Source organism: Python bivittatus, unplaced genomic scaffold, assembly GCF_059951505.1.
Source record: "Python bivittatus isolate LINGU-HERP-01145 unplaced genomic scaffold, Pbiv_v1 ctg000660_np1212, whole genome shotgun sequence".
NCBI classification, from domain to species: Eukaryota; Metazoa; Chordata; class Lepidosauria; order Squamata; family Pythonidae; genus Python; species Python bivittatus.
In genome coordinates, this window is record NW_028277092.1 from 253,915 (window position 1) to 271,471 (window position 17,557).

General features: G+C 54.5%; 1 protein-coding gene across 7 annotated transcripts in view; it reads right to left on the minus strand.

Moving 5' to 3' along the window:
• Nucleotides 1–11,518, minus strand: part of MEF2D (myocyte enhancer factor 2D) — a 97,157-nt gene extending 85,639 nt beyond the window's left edge. Inside the window, exon 1 of one of the 7 annotated variants that reach the window (XM_088151089.1) lies at nt 10,733–11,518. The gene's annotated coding sequence lies outside the window, so the exon portion shown is untranslated. Of the gene's footprint in view, nt 1–10,037; nt 10,270–10,732 lie in introns of those variants that run through there. The other 6 variants (XM_088151090.1, XM_088151092.1, XM_088151082.1 and 3 more) reach the window with 6 other exon arrangements.
• Between the last annotated feature and the right edge of the window lie 6,039 nt (nt 11,519–17,557).

Sequence of the window (17,557 nt, forward strand, 5' to 3'; positions counted from 1 at the left end):
ATTATGAAAAACAGCAATCACCATTTATAAATACAAAATGGCAAGGCCATCTCTTGCGAGTTGCCATTCTGTCCATGGCTCCACCTGTCAATACAGATGCTCGAAAGAGACTCACCTTCCTTGACCTCTGTAGAAAAAGCGAGCTCCAGCCAAGAAGAGAGGTGGAATGGCTGGTCGGAGCCAAGGTCGTCCATGGCTTCCTTCCTGCCTGCCTCCGTTCACAAGCTCTCGCAATGCACCGGCAAGGCAGCGTCTTGAGCTCTGTGACTAAGATGCCTTACATAAGACAGCAAGTGAAGAAGCCTATTACTGTATTTATGATGTACCGTGTACCTAAAGGTATTTTCGCCAAAGCCAAGCCAGCCATCCAAGCTCAGGGTAACGTGCTCTTTCCACAGGACACATGCTTTTGACCCACGGCCACTGGTTCTGGCCAGGAATTTCCAGAACTTCACCTAAATTACACAAGCCAGATTCCTCCTCCGCAAAGCAATCCCTCCAGAACTGCAGGCCCGCCATACTGGGAGAAAGGAGGATCATAATTTTGAAATAAGGGGCCCTCACAGGCCCTTCGGTGCAGGCGTCTGCCAGCCGGCCAGCCAGCTCAGCTCAGCTCAGCTCAGCTCAGCTGCGGCAGCAGAAGCACGCACACAACTGTTTGCAATACACAATCAAGTAGAGCTCTCTTGAGTTTCAACCAAGGAAGGGGGGAGGGGGATGCAGCTGCCATCCCACGCCGATGCTTCCCAGTTTCACGAATGACTTTTTGCCAACCACAACCATGCAGGACAGGCTAGTGTTAATACTGCAAATTCCACGGCCACCTAGTGAGTCTGTGGCCAGAACAGGGTTCAAGCCTTGGACTGGTGGCTTCTCCATCATTCAACCCCTGTGCCCAAAGGCTCACAAGTCCCAGTGTCCCACTGCAAAACAACGGAAAAGACTTCCAAACCCATCACTGCTCCAAAGCCCCCAGCCCCAGTGGACCCCACAGCCTCTCAGTCCCTTCCCGCCTCTCCTATTCAGATTGTGGAGTTCCTGTTGGGCACCATCTGGAGGACTCTATCTATAAAAAGAAAAAGTAAAAAAGAAGGGATACATCTTAAATCAAGGGGCCCCCAAATTTAACCAAGGTGCATTTCTGGCTGGCTGAGGACTGACCGAAAGAAGCCGGTCAAAGGCAAGCGCCAGATCCCGCGGGTCCGGCCAGGCCGTGACCTTGCTGGCCAACTGTTTTTATCTCTCTTGTGAGCTCCTAATGCAAATTAGCGACTGAATGCATCATTGCCACAGCTGTGAAACAATAAGCAGACCAAAGCTACACAACCCAGTTAAAGCCCAAGGTCCTTCAATGGCTGCCAGGAGAGGGAGGGCCGCCCAGCTGGGTGTCGGGGAGTCCTCAGTCTCCTTAAGGAGCAGGCGAGGCCTCGAAAGAGGCAGAGGGGAAGGTGCTCCTCAAGGAAGTCCCTCTGGGCCTTCAGAGACGGGTGTCCTCTGGAAACTGAGCTCTTCAATGGAGGGGCCAATTCTGGAACTTGCAGCCCAAGGAACAAACCTCAGTTCTGTCTCTGGTTAAGGGGCAGCCCTGGTCCCAGTGGCATTGATCACAGCTCTCCAGGGCTGAGGAACGGCTTCCAATTATTTCCATGGTGCCATCAGTGCATGCATTGCAACTGACGACGCAGGAGGACGGGTATCTCTCTCCAGCGGCGAAGAGGAGGGAAAGAGATGCGACCAGCCAAAGTTCAGCTCTTTGTGGAGCTGCTGGTTCCAGCTGGCGACACAGCCTGGCCTTCGTATTGGCTGAAAGGCGCACACCCTTCCTGTGGATCTCTGGGCCCACAGAATCAGGAAGCGGGGAAAAGCAGAGCAAGCCGCAGAGAGAAGCAGGTTTCCTCTGGAACTCCTGCACTCAGCACTCACAAGCTAACTCCAAGAATCGTGCAACTGACCCTCTCACCCTGCCAGTATTCCCCCCCTTCAGGTGAAAAGGCTCCCAGGGAGCTTAAAATGTGAGTAGCCTTGAAAACAAGCAGCTGTGACACCAAAGGAAAAGGAAGGCAGTGGGGGAAGGGGGGAAGAACCAACCAGTGTTACTGTCCAGACAGAGGAATTTCAGGTCTCAACATTTCAGGCAAGCCTCCTTCTCGTGGTTTCTGGAGAGCAAGTCAAGCCTTACCTAGAAGGTCTCTGGGTGCCGGGGGGGGGGATCTGAGAGCGTCTGCCTGAGCCCCAGGGCCAAGCCAAGCCCCCTGCCACCAGACCAGAGAGATGCTGAGCTTCTGGAGCCTGGCAAGTGCAAAGCCTCCGACACTGGCTGCCCCCGTATCTTCTTCTAATGACTACCAATTGCCCTGTTTTTCCCCTTCACGGGGACCACATGAAAAGAAAAAGCCAGTGCTTGAGGCCTGTCACGACTGCACCGGACAGGCACGCAGAGCAGGATCTTGTATGTGTCACAAAGGCCTTGCCACATGAGGCCTTTGGAAAACCAACAGGGACCAGCTGTTTCTTCTGTGCACTGAATGACACTCATTTTGGGGATAAGAAAGAAAGAAAGAAAGAAACTGCCACCAGGAAGAAAATTTAGCCCAAATCCGCCCAACTGGGGATTCTGCTGGCTAAACTGGAGCAGGGTCTGGCGATGGGCACCCTGGACCACTTGTGTATGACGCCCCTCACGCACATTTGCAAGGCAAACTAAGATTGGTCCTCATAAATATCAGCCCAGTTCTGTGAAAACCAAGACCCTCAATGAAAACCCAGCAAGCCAAGCTCTTATTCGTCTCAAACTGAGAAAGATCCAAAGCATGGCCATAATATTAGGCAGGGAAGCAACGCCAAACGCAGCCAACCACCTCGTCCAACAGTTGGCCTGGATAAAACTGACCTTCATCTTGGCAGACGACTACCACAAGGAACTGAGGCAGCTGGCAATTCCCACCCCCTTGCAAAGGGTGCAGGAGAAATAGCCACTGGAAAATCAAGGCCCCTCCTGCCTCTGGCAGCGGCCCTTCCATCCAGCAAAGAAGTTCCTAATTCTTTCTTCCTTTCACTTCTGCAAGTCAGATGTCACTCTTATTAAGGACAAACAAAACAAGTACCAGATTTTTCCAGGAAACCAGAAGACGGAATTTTCCAGCTGGAGGTCAGATTCAAGCAAGTTATGTTAGGAACCAGTGCAGAGAAATTTTAAAATTCTACATTGAATGCGGAGGGAAGATAGTACTTAAGAAGTGCGTGTGATAAGGCAAGAGGCGTCCCAGCCAAGAATAAATGGGTGCCGAAGGAATGTTGCCTAAATACCAGTAGAAAACAAGTCAGCTGAGGTGGTTTGATCTTTCAGAGAGAATTAATGAGTGCTGAATCACAGGACAAGTATAGGAAAGAAGAGTGGATGGGTCAAGAGGAAGATGACAACCCAGAAAACTGACTGGCTGGAGGTGATGAGATCCTGAAGAAGTGACAAAAAGTTTAAAAAGCAAAAGATCCTGAAGCGGCCTATGGATTGGTGGAAGCAAAGATATAAAGTTATAGAGAGGTATAAGGAACGATGTTGGCATAAATTAGAGTTAATTATGTTTCCTTTTACTCTTTCCTTATCTCGAGCCTTTATTTATTGTTTCTTTGTTTATTCATTTGGGCTTATTATTTTGTACTCCATTTCTTCACTTTGTAGAATGGTGCTCCCCACAAAACGGGAAGGTAGGGTGGCTGCTTTAAGAACCCCTGAGGCTCAACAAGGGGCAGTGCCTGGGCTGGGATGGCAAGCGGGCCTGGACAGTATTTGGACGGGAGACGGCTGGTGCAGAAGGCAGAGGTCGCAAGCCGCTTCTGTGCCGTTGCTAAGGAAACTGCACGGCCATCCCAAGGCGGCCTCCGGTGCTGTGCTTGAGGCGAGCACCCATGCCGGGAACACAGGGCCAACCGGTCTCCAAAGAGTGGCTCTCAACTTCTGAGACTTCAGCGGGAATTACTCAGACGAATATTTTACGCATATCTTTGCTTATTTTTAATGGAACAGAGAATGGGATCTGAGGCAAAAGGCCAAGGCTATGTTCTCCCATGGAGGAACAGGATGTCTTCTTCTCCTACAGGAGCAAGATGTCCACTGGCCACATGAAGGCTTGAATGATATCAAAGAGCTCTGCAGTCCTCCTGGAAGAAGGGAGAGGTCTCAATCAGGGGGTGAAGTCTCCTTATCTCAGAGAAGGGCTGGGGACAAATTCTTGGGAGAGCCTCCCCCTCCTCGCCCTCCTCCTTTGGCAGGCTGAGCCTGGGCTAGGGAGACCCGCCTTGCTCCCTGCATCGATCTTGTCTGTCGTGCGCTAGGAGGACAGCAGCGGCAGTAGATAATAACCCTGACAAGATGGTGACAACGCAGGCGTGAGCGTGACGGAAAGTCTTGCCTTCAAGTCCATCCCTTGTGGGGATCTTAAAGAGTTCAGGTCCGTATGCCTGGCCTGCCTTGAAAAGCTGGACCTCGGCACCTAACAGCTGAGCAGCATGTACAATTAATGCGCAGGAGCCACTGTAGTCGGTTATTCAACTTGTACCCCGCTGTAACATATTTGTCTTTGCGCAGGTCGCTACTACAGCAGAAATTTAGGCCAACAACGATGCCTCTTGCCCAATGAGCAGGCAGGCCTATAATAAGCAGCAGACTGGTCCTACTTTCTAGCCCTCTCAGCCTCATTCTCTACAAAACCCAACTGGGGAACCGGGCATCCAGCATCCTTAGGCTTAAGGGGGAAGCCATACCTGAGTGTAAGCACCGCCGAGCCCAGAGAGGACTTGGCATCAGCTTCCCCAGGAGCACAACCACAGCAGGGTTCAAGTCCAAAGGCTTCACTCAGTTGCCTCAGTCCTTCATTGTAAAATAGCAACTTGGTTGACCAGCCCTTTGAAAAGAATGCTGAAAAGCTGATTGACATCAGATTCCTGACCAAGAAGCACTGCACAGAGGACAAACTGGCTGATCAGAGCTATGCTGCTAAGGTGCTAATTTCTCCAGGGAGGACTCCCCACCCATGTCCAACGCTCGTGCTAGACTGACTCACCTTGAACTGGCTGAAAACTGGAATGACTCCGTGCTTCCGAGTGACAGCTACATTAGAGAACTGCCATGGTCCAGCACCCATCAGCAACCATTCAAATGCAAAGGTCCCCCTGAGAGAGCAGGCATGGGCCACGGGGGCTTGGGGTCCCTGCATACCCACCTACCAGGGTGCCATGAACAACGTCCCTCACCTCCTTCATCTGGAAGTTTAGTATTTAGTACAAATATTTACAATCCAGTCAGGAGATGCAAATCTTGGTACATAGTACAGGACTAGGATCACATGAATAGATTTGATCTGCAGCATGGGGGGTGGCGGGGGGGTCAAAGCACTGAATGGCAAGAGATTTATGGGAAACAGAAAAATGTATCGCTCATAGGTAACGTGCAGAATTTTTATCCCAAGGAAGCAAACAGGACTCGTCCAAAGCTAAACAAACCCTCTGAAGAAGAGGGGCTGAACAGGAGACCCAGCATGTAGATGGGCTATAATGAATGGATGGATAAATTGAGCTAAAGAACCGTCTCAAAAGTAGAAGTTGTTCTGAGCATCTGCCACAGGAGCTGATGGCCTTTCTTTCACTGGAGCTACGAGAAGAGAGAGATCAAATGGTCTTCCCGGGGGGATTCTGGCATCTTGCACTACTGGCCTGGCCCTGGACCGGGGGCTGGGGGGGGGCTGGATTAGAACGAGGAGATCCCCAAAGCTCCTAGAGAACTCCGAGGCCAGGGACCTAGAGAGACAGGCAAAGGCAGGATAACCATTGCCTTCACGTCCCCAAGATTCAGCATCTGTGAACCCCAGCAGCAGCAGCAGGCTCCCACCAGCGCCCTCCAAGTCTCACCCCACCTGGAGGAGCAGCACCCATTCCAGCCCCCTCCCTCTTGCCCGATGCTGGGAAGGGTTATCACAACTGATCAACTTGCCTGCCGGAGCTCTGGAGCCCTGGACCACAGACCAGCAACAGATCATGACTTGAACAGAGGGACAGTATACCAAAAAAAACCCCAAACTCCAGTAATCCAGATTTTAGGGGGAAAAGGACTGCAACATTAAGGAACAAGGCAGCACTACTGTGGTTTTATCGTATCGCATCCAAATTTGCTAACGTTGCGGGTGATTTCATTGAAACTGTTCAGATTCCTCCTTCTGCTTTCTTCTACCCGAGACTTCTCAACCACATTGCTGGAAAAAGCAAGCTGGGCTCGGGAAGGCCATGCTGGAGTTTGTCCCTTGTGTCTCCTGGCTGTGCAACTACTACAGGTCTTAGGTAAGTTACTCACCGGCTTCCTACAACACATAAAGCCATCGCGTGATTTGTATGTTTTTGGCTTAGTGTATTACGTGACTCAGGCTACTACTGTTTTTAAAGCATGAATTCTAAAGCATTGTAACATTACACACATTCACCCAACCGTGGCTTATTCAGCAAACTAGGATTAAGGAAACCGCAGGGCCGCATGAGGCGCAAAGTCAGATATTTGGACACCATGACTAGATTTACTTTTAGCCTGTTCTTCTATCTACACAGGATATTTAAAAACTAAACTGAACCATTAAAAAGTGAATTAAACCATTAAAAAGTAAACAATTAAAACTGAACTGAACCATTAAAAAGAGAAAATTGTAGCTCACCATGAAAACAAAATAATCAACAACAGCAACACACACACACAAAACATCACTTTCAAGGTCGATCCACCCAAGGCAAAACTCAAAAACCACAGCACAGTCAAGAACCCCAAACCGTGGTTTCTTACAGCTGCCCACAGAGTTGGGGAGATGAGCTCCTTGCGCTCTTCCAGGACCAGACAAAGCCAGATTCAGCTTCACAGAGGTCTCTCGCCCCTTCGGCAGCCCTGCCAAGTCTGTCTCTGTTTGCCAGGTTCAAGAGGCGGCTAACTCTCTCTCCAAAGCTTTGCACAGGCCACAATGGAGCCTTCCTGAGCACCACAACAAATGATCCTTCCACCGGGCAGCAGGGTCACAACAGCAGAAGGCAGGACAACGCCAAATACTTTCATTGCAACCAAAGAAGAGATAAGCCTGAAACTGGACTCTCCTGTGGCTACAGAGAAGTGGGAGATTAGGTGTTTCTGGCCTCATTTTTCATTCCACCTTTGCCCTTCCGAGCAGCAGGCAGCTGGCACCACTGAGGAAAAGCACCGCCCTCCATAAAAGAGTTTCAAAAGCAAACACGACAACATGGCAAATCATAGAAGCGCAAATAACGGAGCAAAGGAGGAGGAAGAACAGAGAGGTGCCAGGCCCTGGGCAAGGCCTGCCAACCCAAGCACTGTCCAAAGGGGAGCAGCCATGGGGCCAAGGGAGGGAAGGCAGGGCAGAGGAAAATGGGCAACAGCTAGAGATGCACCGATGAGCAGGAAAGGAGGCTGTGTTGGCTGGAAGCGCCCGCACCCTCTGCCAGTCTGGGAAGACGGCAGCCGTGCTTCCTCCCAGGCCTGGGGGGTGGGGAATAATGAGAGCAACAACTGGGCAAGACAGCGGGTGGCAGTGGTGTATGCATGGGTGCGCGCTTGTAAAATGCTCCCAAAGAGCTGCGCAGTGCCTTTGGGCCCCCTTGCTCATTCGGAGGCCGCTGCTCCACCCCAGCACAACCCAGGGAGATGCAGTAGTGGGGTCTGGAGAGTGCAGGGCCAGCTGCACCACTTGAGACTTTTTGGGGGGGCGGGTTAGAAAGACAGAAAACTTGTACAGCAAAGCTGGGCAAGGATTTCTCCCTCCCACAAGCTGGGGCTTCACAGCAACATTCACCAGCATCTGAAATGGCCCAAACCGCACCAAAATTTCATTCTTCTGCATAAACCAAACTTTTCTCCCTTCCCTTCGTACCGAAACTGCTGAGGTTTCTCCTGGTAAGCCAGATCTGAAACTCAGCACTCGCACCAAGCTCCAGCCATCCTGATTAACAGAGGAGCCCGAAAATGGGACGCTTACAAAACCTTCCAGAAGAGGCAATTCAAGCACGCATTCCAAATAAGAGACCAAAACGACGTCTCCTCCCAGAGTTACCCGGTGATGGAGAAGGCTGAGATTTCACACGCGGGCATCTTAAGACAGCCTTGTTTTGCGGGAAGCTGAAGCACAGCCAACGGCAAAACCATTAAGCACGCTCCCTTCCTTGGAGAAAGCTGGCCCAAATGTAAGGGTGGGCAACCAAAGCAACTGCCCATCCCATCAGATGCCCATCGCTGACTTGGCATTCAACTGTTCACTCAGCAGCTGAAGCGACTGTTCCTATGGCACGGAGAACTAGATTTTTCAGGTGGTGCGCAAATTCTCGACTTATGTAACGGGAATAAATGATGCATGCCAGCCACATCCAAGCCATTTTAACACGAGGCAATCAGACGTTCAGCCCACGGGACCTCCTTCTGCTCTGACAATTAGGCTTGGCCCTCCTCGAAGACACGCTAGTGCCCCATTTCTCTACAGAGGAGCATCCTGGAGAAGGCCGGCTGCCGGTTCCAAACTGGAGAGTCGCAGGCAAAAAAGTGCAACACGGGGTCAGTGGATTTGAACAACGTATTTAACTGGCTCAGTGTGAACCACCTCCTTGGTCAGCTGATGGTTCAGCATATGGCACTCATTCAGGAACCAAGTTAAACAAGTTGTGGGAACCCAGCTGTGGGAACCATCCGTCCTAGACAGCGCGTGAGTGTGCGTGCACAGCTGTGCCCGCATATGCCTGGACAGCAAAGAGAAAGGGTGAAAACAAAACCATCACGGCAATCAGTCATATTTCACTTGAAAAGCAAACTTATTCCAGAGCCGGGCAATGGCAAAAATGCCTCCACCATTCACGGACCATGCCCATCACGCTTTGAACAGCGTCACCTGCCTCCCTCCTCCCTCCCCACAAAACAAGCTTCCTCCCAACTCTCCCAGTCCAGGGCCTGCTCCCTCCTTCCCCCAACTCCTGCCAGGGATGCGAGTCTGACCAGCACAGTTGGCGTGTTCACGCGCCGGGCCAGGCTACAAGTCTGGGCTCACCGACGCACTACGAGAGCCCAGCCTCAGCGGCCGACAGACCAGACGCTGCCTGCTGCCTGCCGGAGACCCCACCGCCAGGGTGGCTGCCCTCCGGCACCACCCTCCCATCTCAAGCGAGGATTTAAACGCTGGCAGCAGAGGCGTCAGCTGGCCCCCCAACTCAGGGGACAGAAGTGGCCACACCCAGAAGATGGGAGACCCCTTCCAAGACAGTGGCTGGTTTCACAACAGGCTTACTCGTAAGAAACCTGGCCATGGTTTAGGGACATAATCGAACAGCAGTACAAGGGCCAAGGCCGCAGGACATTCTGTCCTCAAACGGCATCGCCCTGGGGGGTCCAGTCCCTCTTTCTGCATGGCACCCAAACCAGCCACCCTAAATAAGCCTGGCATGTCAAACCAACCTGGGTGGTCTCTCTGTGGATCAATACGTCACCCAAACTTGGGGAAATGCTTTAACGGAGTAAAATTCAGTTCTCTTAACCGCGAATAAATATATTCCACCAAGAAAGCCAGCTTCAAAGAGTCATCACGTTCAACAGGAGAGCGACAAAAACCCACACACAGGAAAACTGTTAGAAAGCAACTTACAATTCTGTGAGAACCGGGAAACCTTCGCATCAGAGCCTGGGTTCACACAGCATGCTTATCACCCCGGCTGACTGAAGCGCTATTCACTCAATCAACCCCATTTGGGAGTTGGCAGGACATACAGAGGAACGGTACATTAACCGCACCCGCACCGGCTGTACTGCTGGGCCAAAAACGCTCATCAATCTTAAAACTAAGAAACAGTCAGAGGGGTTCAAATGCTGGCCATGGTTTAACCACAGCTTACTAAATGAACTATAATGCAACGTGATAACTCGTAAGTTACACGCCACCGTTCTCACACACACAGCAGGGATTGGCAGCCCATTATTTGCGACTTAGGTCCCCACACCAGCAATGGCATTCAGCTACCTGAGTTACGGCGTTATCCGTGGCTTCTTCAGAAATCGGGGTCAAGCAGACCCCATCAGGGAAGACCGGCACCTGAACCCGGTCCAGCCCCGCGGAGGCCGCCACCGGCGCGGCTCCCACTCGGCGGCGCACCGAGCAGCCGATTGCCAGGAACGCCCGGTCTCCGCGGGGGAGGGACGGCGACCTCGCACGCGGGGCGTCCGCCCCGAAGTCCCGCACTCCGCAGCCGGGACGGGCTGAAAACTGACTGGATCGCCCTCCCTCCAACCCGCCCCGCCAGCCGGGGCCGGGCGCCGGGGCCGTTCCCGCCGACTGCCAGGCGGGCGGGCGGGCGCGCATCGCGGGGCCGGCGCCGGCAGAGGGGCCGGCCCCCGCACCCTCGCGCGGCCAAGCTGCCGCGGGACCCGACGAGGGGAGGGCGCCGGAGCCGAGGCTGCCCGCCCCTCGCGGCCGGGGCACCGGCGGGCACCGGGCGCAGTGCCCATCCCGGCGCCCGGGCCCCCTCCAGAAGGGCGGCTCGGGGGCGGCGGCGGCCGGGCGCGGGCCGCGCTTCCCCGGCCCCTCCAGCAGCGCCCCTCCCCGGAGACCGGCCGTCGGGGCCCGCCGCTCGCCCCGGCCGCCCGCAGAGCTGCGCCGCCAGCTTCCGGCGCTTTCCGACGGCGCGGAAGCCTCGTCCCCGTCCCCGCGCCGCTCACCTGCGGGCTCCGGCGAGGGCCTCAGCTCAAGCCTCGGTCCGCGGGCGCGCGTGGCTCCGCATGGGCGGCAGGCGGCGCCGGGAAGGACCTTCCGGCCGGCTCTCCTCCCTTCGCCTGGCGGCCGCTCCGGAGACGTCGCGGGGCGGGCGGGACAGCCCGGCGCGGCGGGCCGAGGAAGCGCGGCAGGCGGCGGCGGCGGCGCGGACCAATCGCCGGGCCGAGCCGAGCCGAGCCGAGCCGAGCCGAGGCGGGGAGGGCCGCGCCGTCTCCCCTCCCTGCCTGCCTGCCTGCCTGCCTGCCTGCGACGCCGGCGCTCCGCCCGTATCCCTCCGCCTGGGCCGGCGCAGGGCGAGGGGGCGGCGCCCGGCAGCCGCGCCGGGCCTCCTGCCGGCCGGCGGGCGCGGGAGCCGCCGGGGAAGACGGGGCAGGCCGGCAGGCGGCGGCGCGCCTCCAGCCGGGGAGAGCCGCGGCGCGGCCTCGCCCCGCCGGACCCCGGGGCCGCCCGCCGCCGCCGTCGCCCTCCTCGCCGGGCTCCGGGCCGCGCGGAATAGGCGCGGCGCCCCCGGCGCGGCGCGGCAGCTGCCCGAGCCGTGGCTAAGAGGAGCGGCCCGGGGGCGGCCCCGGCGGCATCCTCCGCGGCCCGCCGGCTTCGCGCGGGGGCAGCGGCTCTCTCGGCCCGAAGCGCGCGGGGCGGAGAGGCCGCGGCATCCCCGGCCCTCCCCGGAGGCAAAGGCCGCTCCCCCCGGCCAGGAGCGAAGGCCCGGGGCGCTTCCTCCCCGGGCCAGCCGAGTCCCCGCGTCGCCTCAGGCCAGCCCCGCAGGTTGCTGCTGCGGCGACGCGGGCCGGGTTCACACGACCCGCGCGGCGGGCGGGACTATTTCCCACGAGCGGCGGAGGGACACGGTGTTTACGGAGGGCCTGGCGGTGCGGCCGCCGAGAGGGGCGGGCCCAGCCGGGCCTCGGCGGAGGACGCCCCGCTCTGCCCTCTCGCGGCCGGTCCTTTCACGCCGACGCCGAGCCGTGGCCCCGCCCCGCAGCTTTGATGTCACGCGTGCGTCACCGTCTCCTGCGCGACCAGACGGCGCGCGGCCTACGCCCCCTCGCGGGAGACTGCGGTCCGCCCCGCAGTCCCCTCCCGGCTCCTCCCCTTCGGGACGCGCCTGCGCGGGCCCGGCAGCTCGCACTTCGTGTAGCCGGAAACAAACAGCCTCCTAAGAAGTGACCCGTCGGTAACCGGGAGCTGTCGTAAGTCTGGAGCCCGTGAAGTCCGGGCTAAAAGTTTCTTCTTTGCGAAGACATGCTTCCTTTTCTTCCCCTCCCATGTAGAGCTGCCAGGTGGCTCTCTCGGGTACCTGCCCTGTTTCTTAACCTTGGCCACTGGAAGAGGGGTGGGCTTCAACTCCCAGAATTCCTTGCTGGCTGGGGAATTCTGGGAGTTGAAGCCCACGCCTCTTCCAGTGGCCAAGGTTGGAAAACACTGGGTTACTGTAAGTATAATAGTTACACCGTGGAAAAGGGGCGGCACTTTTTTTTTTCCTTATAAGATTACTTTGGTTTCCTTTTTTTTTTTTTCACCTCTGCACATTTTTTGATGGATACAGTAGCGATATTTTTTTTAAAAAAAACACACTTTATTAATTCATCTATTTATTTTACAAAATTCATAGACTACCCCACTCATTGCAACTGGGTGCTGAACAAAAAGCCAAATAAGACGGGAATCCATGGAATAAAAACAGCTTTCATACTTGTTCAGGATGAGCTCATGCAGCCAACCACTCAGAATGCGTGTTGAATAGTCCGGCTTTAAGTGCCTGGCAAAATGGATGGATGGAAGGAAGGAAGGAAGGAAGGAAGGAAGGAAGGAAGGAAGGAAGGAAGGAAGGAACCGAGAGTCCTGCCGGGGGAAGCGCGTTCTTGGACAGGGAAGCCCACCCTCTCCACGCTTCTCACGGGGGGGTTCTCAGCAGCCTCCTCTGGGGCAGAGGTTCTCAGCCTTTTCTGCCACGGATCCCTTAGACAGCCGGATGAAACCGTCTGTGCGACCTTCTAAGAAAAGCGCATACAACGCGCGCTCAGAACCCGCACGCAATAAAACAGAGACAGATTTTAAAGGAAACCAAATATGCCCAAATCCAGTTATCCAAATATTTTTAAAATCACAAATAACGCAATAGGCTAATACATGTGAAAATCAAGTTGTAGCTTCCTCCCGGCCAAGTTCACGGATCCCTGAAATCTATCCGCAGACCCCCAGCGTGGACCCAGGTCGAGCACCCCGGCTCTAGACGTTTGGGCCAGGAGGGCAGGCGGGTTCAGTTCTGGCCGGGCGCTGCCCGACCGAATCCGGCGCTGCACCGTAAAGGCGTCTAGGGTGATGCGCTGGGCCTGGGAGCCAGTGCGCTGACCTAAGGATTGGTGTTGTCCTGCAGTGGCAGAGGCGTCGCACCCCGTTTTGGACCGGCTGAAGCTTGTGAACTGTCTCCAAAGGCAGTCTCACGTGGCACGCATTGCAGTAGTCCAGACGAGCGGGTATCAGGGCACGAGTCCCAGTCGCTGGGATGTCCTGCTATAGCTGGGTGGCAACTGGCCCACCGCCAAAGCTGGGAAAGGCCCCCCGCCACAGCTTCCACCTGCTGCTTCAGCGTGAGCCCCAACTCCAGAAGGACCCCCAAGCCATGAACCAACTAGTGTGACTCACCCAGAGCAACTGCCGGGACCAAGGTTAACGGAGGGCGGCAAACAACGTTCTCTCGGGTTCAGCCTGAGCCTGTTTCACCCCATCTGAGCCCCAACGGCCTCCAGACGCCAGTCCAGGCCTTCCACAGCATTTCCAATGCATGGCTGGGTGACATCAGCGTTCTGATGGCACCGTACCCCAAACCGACAGGTGACCTCTCCCAGCAGTTTATAGAGATGTTGAGCAAGGTGGAGAGAGCACCGGGCCCTGAGAAAGCCCACGGCTGAGTAACCGAGAGCCAGAGCGCTTCCCCCATTGCTATCAAGTGGAACCACCAGCTCGGGTAGGGGCAGAACCACCACAGGATAGCGCCCTCAATTCCCCAGACCTGCAGGCGTTCCAGAAGGATGCCATGGCTGATGGTACCGAATGCCACTAAGAGGTCTCACGGGACCGAGCAGGGTGCACTCCCCCCTCCACCCAGATGCTGATGAAGGTCATCAACCGCTGTCATTTCTATCCGAGGTCCAGGCCTGAACTCTGACTGATGGAGTTCCAAATAACTGATCTTTTCTAGGATCCTTTGTAGCTGATCCCCACCACCTTCTCACCAGTTTAAACCTAAAAGGGGGAGCCTGGAGACAGGACAGAAGCTGTGAATGATGGTATATTACCAGCTTCTTCAGTGCAGATGGCATTATACGCTTCTTCAAAAAAACTTTCCCGCGTAATAAAAGAGAAATCAGAGTATACCTTCTTCGAAAAAGCTTTGACCATCTCCCAGGTCCATCCAGTCTTGCCCTGCTTAGCTGTCTGAGGGAGCCAGGAGGGGCAGGTGACAGAGTTCATACCACGGAGAACCCTATCCACATCCTGCAAGCTCAGCAGAATCCCAGTCGCAGTGGACTCTGCCCGACTGGTACCTGATCCAAAGCAGATGAAAGTGGTTTTTCCACTAAGACACATGCAGAATCATCTGATGTGCCTGCAGGCATATTATTCCACCCATCTTTCCCCAGAAAGATCCAGGTAACTCTGAACAGGGCCACTAGTTGGGAATCTGTGGATGCAGTTGGCATGGGAAGAATTGCCACTTTGCCATTCTTACTGCCACTGCACAGACTCAGACGTGAACTTGCAGCAATGCTTGATCACGTCCACATCTGGTTTTCTGCCACCATCTCTCTAGGTGCCCTTTGAGTCTGACGGGCAGAGAGCCAAATAATCGATCTGCTCTAGGATCCTCTGTAGCTGATCCCTTCTGCCTTCTCAACAACTTAGCCTAAAAATGGGGCCCTGGGGGTGGGACAGAAGTGACCAGAGACGGCTGGGACAGGAGAAGGATGCACAACCAGCTCTTTTCATTGCACCCTCCTTCAAAGAAGCATTGAGCATCTCTCAGGTCAATGAGAGGCCATTATGAGAATGTCCTATTTATTCCTTAACTCTTCTTGTTGTATAACCACTTGCCCGTCATACAAGTATTTCTCCTTTTATTCCATGTGTTCGGTATTTGCTCAAGAATCTTTAAAGGTTTTGAAAGTGCAGGTAAAAGCTATTGGATCACCTCCTCTGCAGATGACGCGCCGATTCTTTTTCAGCACAACCTGTTCTTCTGTACACTTGGTAATTTTGTATTTAATCATATACCGAGCAGTTTTCCTGGAAGAACACTTCAGCAGTTAAGGTTAGTTATTTCCTATTCTCCCCAGGAAATAAAACAGGCAATGTATAGCCTCGGCCAGTGTTGTTTGGAGCCCAAGGTTTATGGTGAGTCTAGCGTATGGATGCATCCAGAGGGAATACAAGGAGCAGGCAGCTTGCACGGGTTTCTCATGAGGATCTGTGCTCCCACTTTAAAGAGAGAGCCTAGTCAGCTTCACCTCCCCAGGACCCTTTCTTTGCTTTTTTTATGTCTTTCCACCCAATAAATACCTCTCTCCCTCCAAATGTCTCCAGCAGGCAATTTCCTTTATGACCATTGTCTTCCATACTGTCCCTCTTTGGATTATTGGAAAAATTTAAACCTCGTCTCCTGAGGATGATTCACTCTGAACTGGTCTTTTCCAGTTGTTTTCTGCTTTCAGAATAAAAGGGTTCTGCCTCCACAGCTAAACAAAAATGAATGAAGAGCCAACAGCCCGGCTCCACCCTGGCCCAAGCGATGTCTGCCTCTTTGGGTCTGGCCCGTTGCTGGACGGTTCCGCCTGGCTCAGCGGAGGCAGCATTTTAGACAAAACTGTCTTGGGGATTCCTAAGTTTCAAAGTAGCACGAGCGACCTAAATTTAGCTCCTAGGCGTGCATCTCCCCACCTTCCTCTTGCACCAAGAGCTGTGAGCTCACTCCCAGACCTGCCTTGCCCAGCCTGTTCAGGCAGCAAGTGACAACTGTCCCCAAGGTCTCCCTTCCTGCAGTCCCACCAGAATGTAACGGAAACGTTCCTACGACTTGAGTCATTACCAAGAAAGCGAATGCAGATGCTCTTCTCAGACTGCTGCTTTCCCCTCAAACATCCTGTCCGCATTCGGCAGACCTCAAGGCTATTTCTGGCTCCTTAATTATAGGGAAAAGTCCATCGGCACCCAGGACAGATGCCACCCTCTGCACGGTCAGGGGCGGCCATTGGCGGAGCAGCTGTGAGGTCACAGCACTTCCAAAGGCTTGAAATGCAGTGAAACGTTACGAGCGCCTTAACAAAATCATCTTTAGCTCCTGCCTTTGGGAAAATCTGCTCACTGGGGTCCGCAGACCCGCCTCACCCCCTCTTACTCTAGGAGCAGCCTTCCCCCCCCCCACCATCACTATCTCAGTATTGCATATCCCGGTTATGTTCGCCCAACCACATGTTCCTTATTTACTTATTCATGTACCAAACTTATACACCACCAAACCATAATCGATTCACAGTGGCTTGCAACAAAAGTAAACCGGTATAATCAGATCAAAATAAAGGACAAACCACAATAGTAATAAATATGTAAATTAATTAACAAATAAAACCCAGTTCCAGGAGGCACTCGTTCAGTTCCCAAAAGTCCCCCTGGAAGAATTTGGTCTTCACCACCTTTCAAAAAGCCACCATCGATGCGGCCAGCCAGCATCTGGGAGCCAAGGCAGAAAAACCAGCCATTTCCGGCTCCCCCCACAAAAAAGACAGGGAGCTGCAAGCGCCCCCTAGTGGCAGGCCGCGTCAGGCAGCGCACACAAGCGAGCAACGTGGAGCCACGAGACGCGAGCGACGAAGGGGAGAAGGGCTAAAGCAGTGTTTCTCAACCTTGGCGACTTTAAGATGGGTGGACTTCAACTCCCAGAATTCCCCAGCCAGCCAGGCTGGCTGGGGAATTCTGGGAGTTGAAGTCCACCCATCTTAAAGTCGCCAAGGTTGAGAAACACTGGGCTAAAGAGACCTTACTCGTGGCTATTCGTGCCTTGGTCCCGTCCCGTCTGGATTACTCCATGGGGCTGCCCTTGAAGACCACCCGGAAGTTACAGCTGGTCCAGAATGCAGCGGCGCACGCAGTATTGGGTGTTCATGGGTTTGCCCACATTACACCCCCGTTGCGCAAGCTGCACTGGCTCCCAGCGTCTTACAGGTGCAGTTCAACAGGACCAGGTTATAAGGGCATCTCCCCCTCCCACCAGATTGGATGAGGTGGGCACGCTCCTGTTCCCCTCCCTTAAATGTTGCCGTCCTACCCAAGCTGCCCCCGCCCCACGGGGCACCCTTTTAGCCTTCCGGCCTGGCCCTGGCTTTTCCCCAAGCGCTGCGAGAGGCTGAGATCGGTGGGGTGAGTTTGGGGGGGGCTGCATGACAAAGCTGAGCTATGGTGCCAGGTCTTTTGGCTTTAATGCTTCAATTGCGAATAGATGTTTTATTTTTGGGTTGGGAGCTGCCCAGAGGGAACAAGATGGGCGGCTATGTAATAAATCTAGTTTTGGCCGATACCATTCACCCTGTCTCTCCACGCCTTTCTGTTGTTGCACACCATCTCTGCGGCCGCCTCATTAACGCACCGCTTTCTTTATGCATTATCTTTCTCCTTTACACTTCTCACCTCTCCATCTAATCGCAGCTTTCTCTCTCTTCCCCTTCCTCTCAACACCCTCCCTCTTCTGTGCATAAAAAACTGGGTGGAGCAGATCG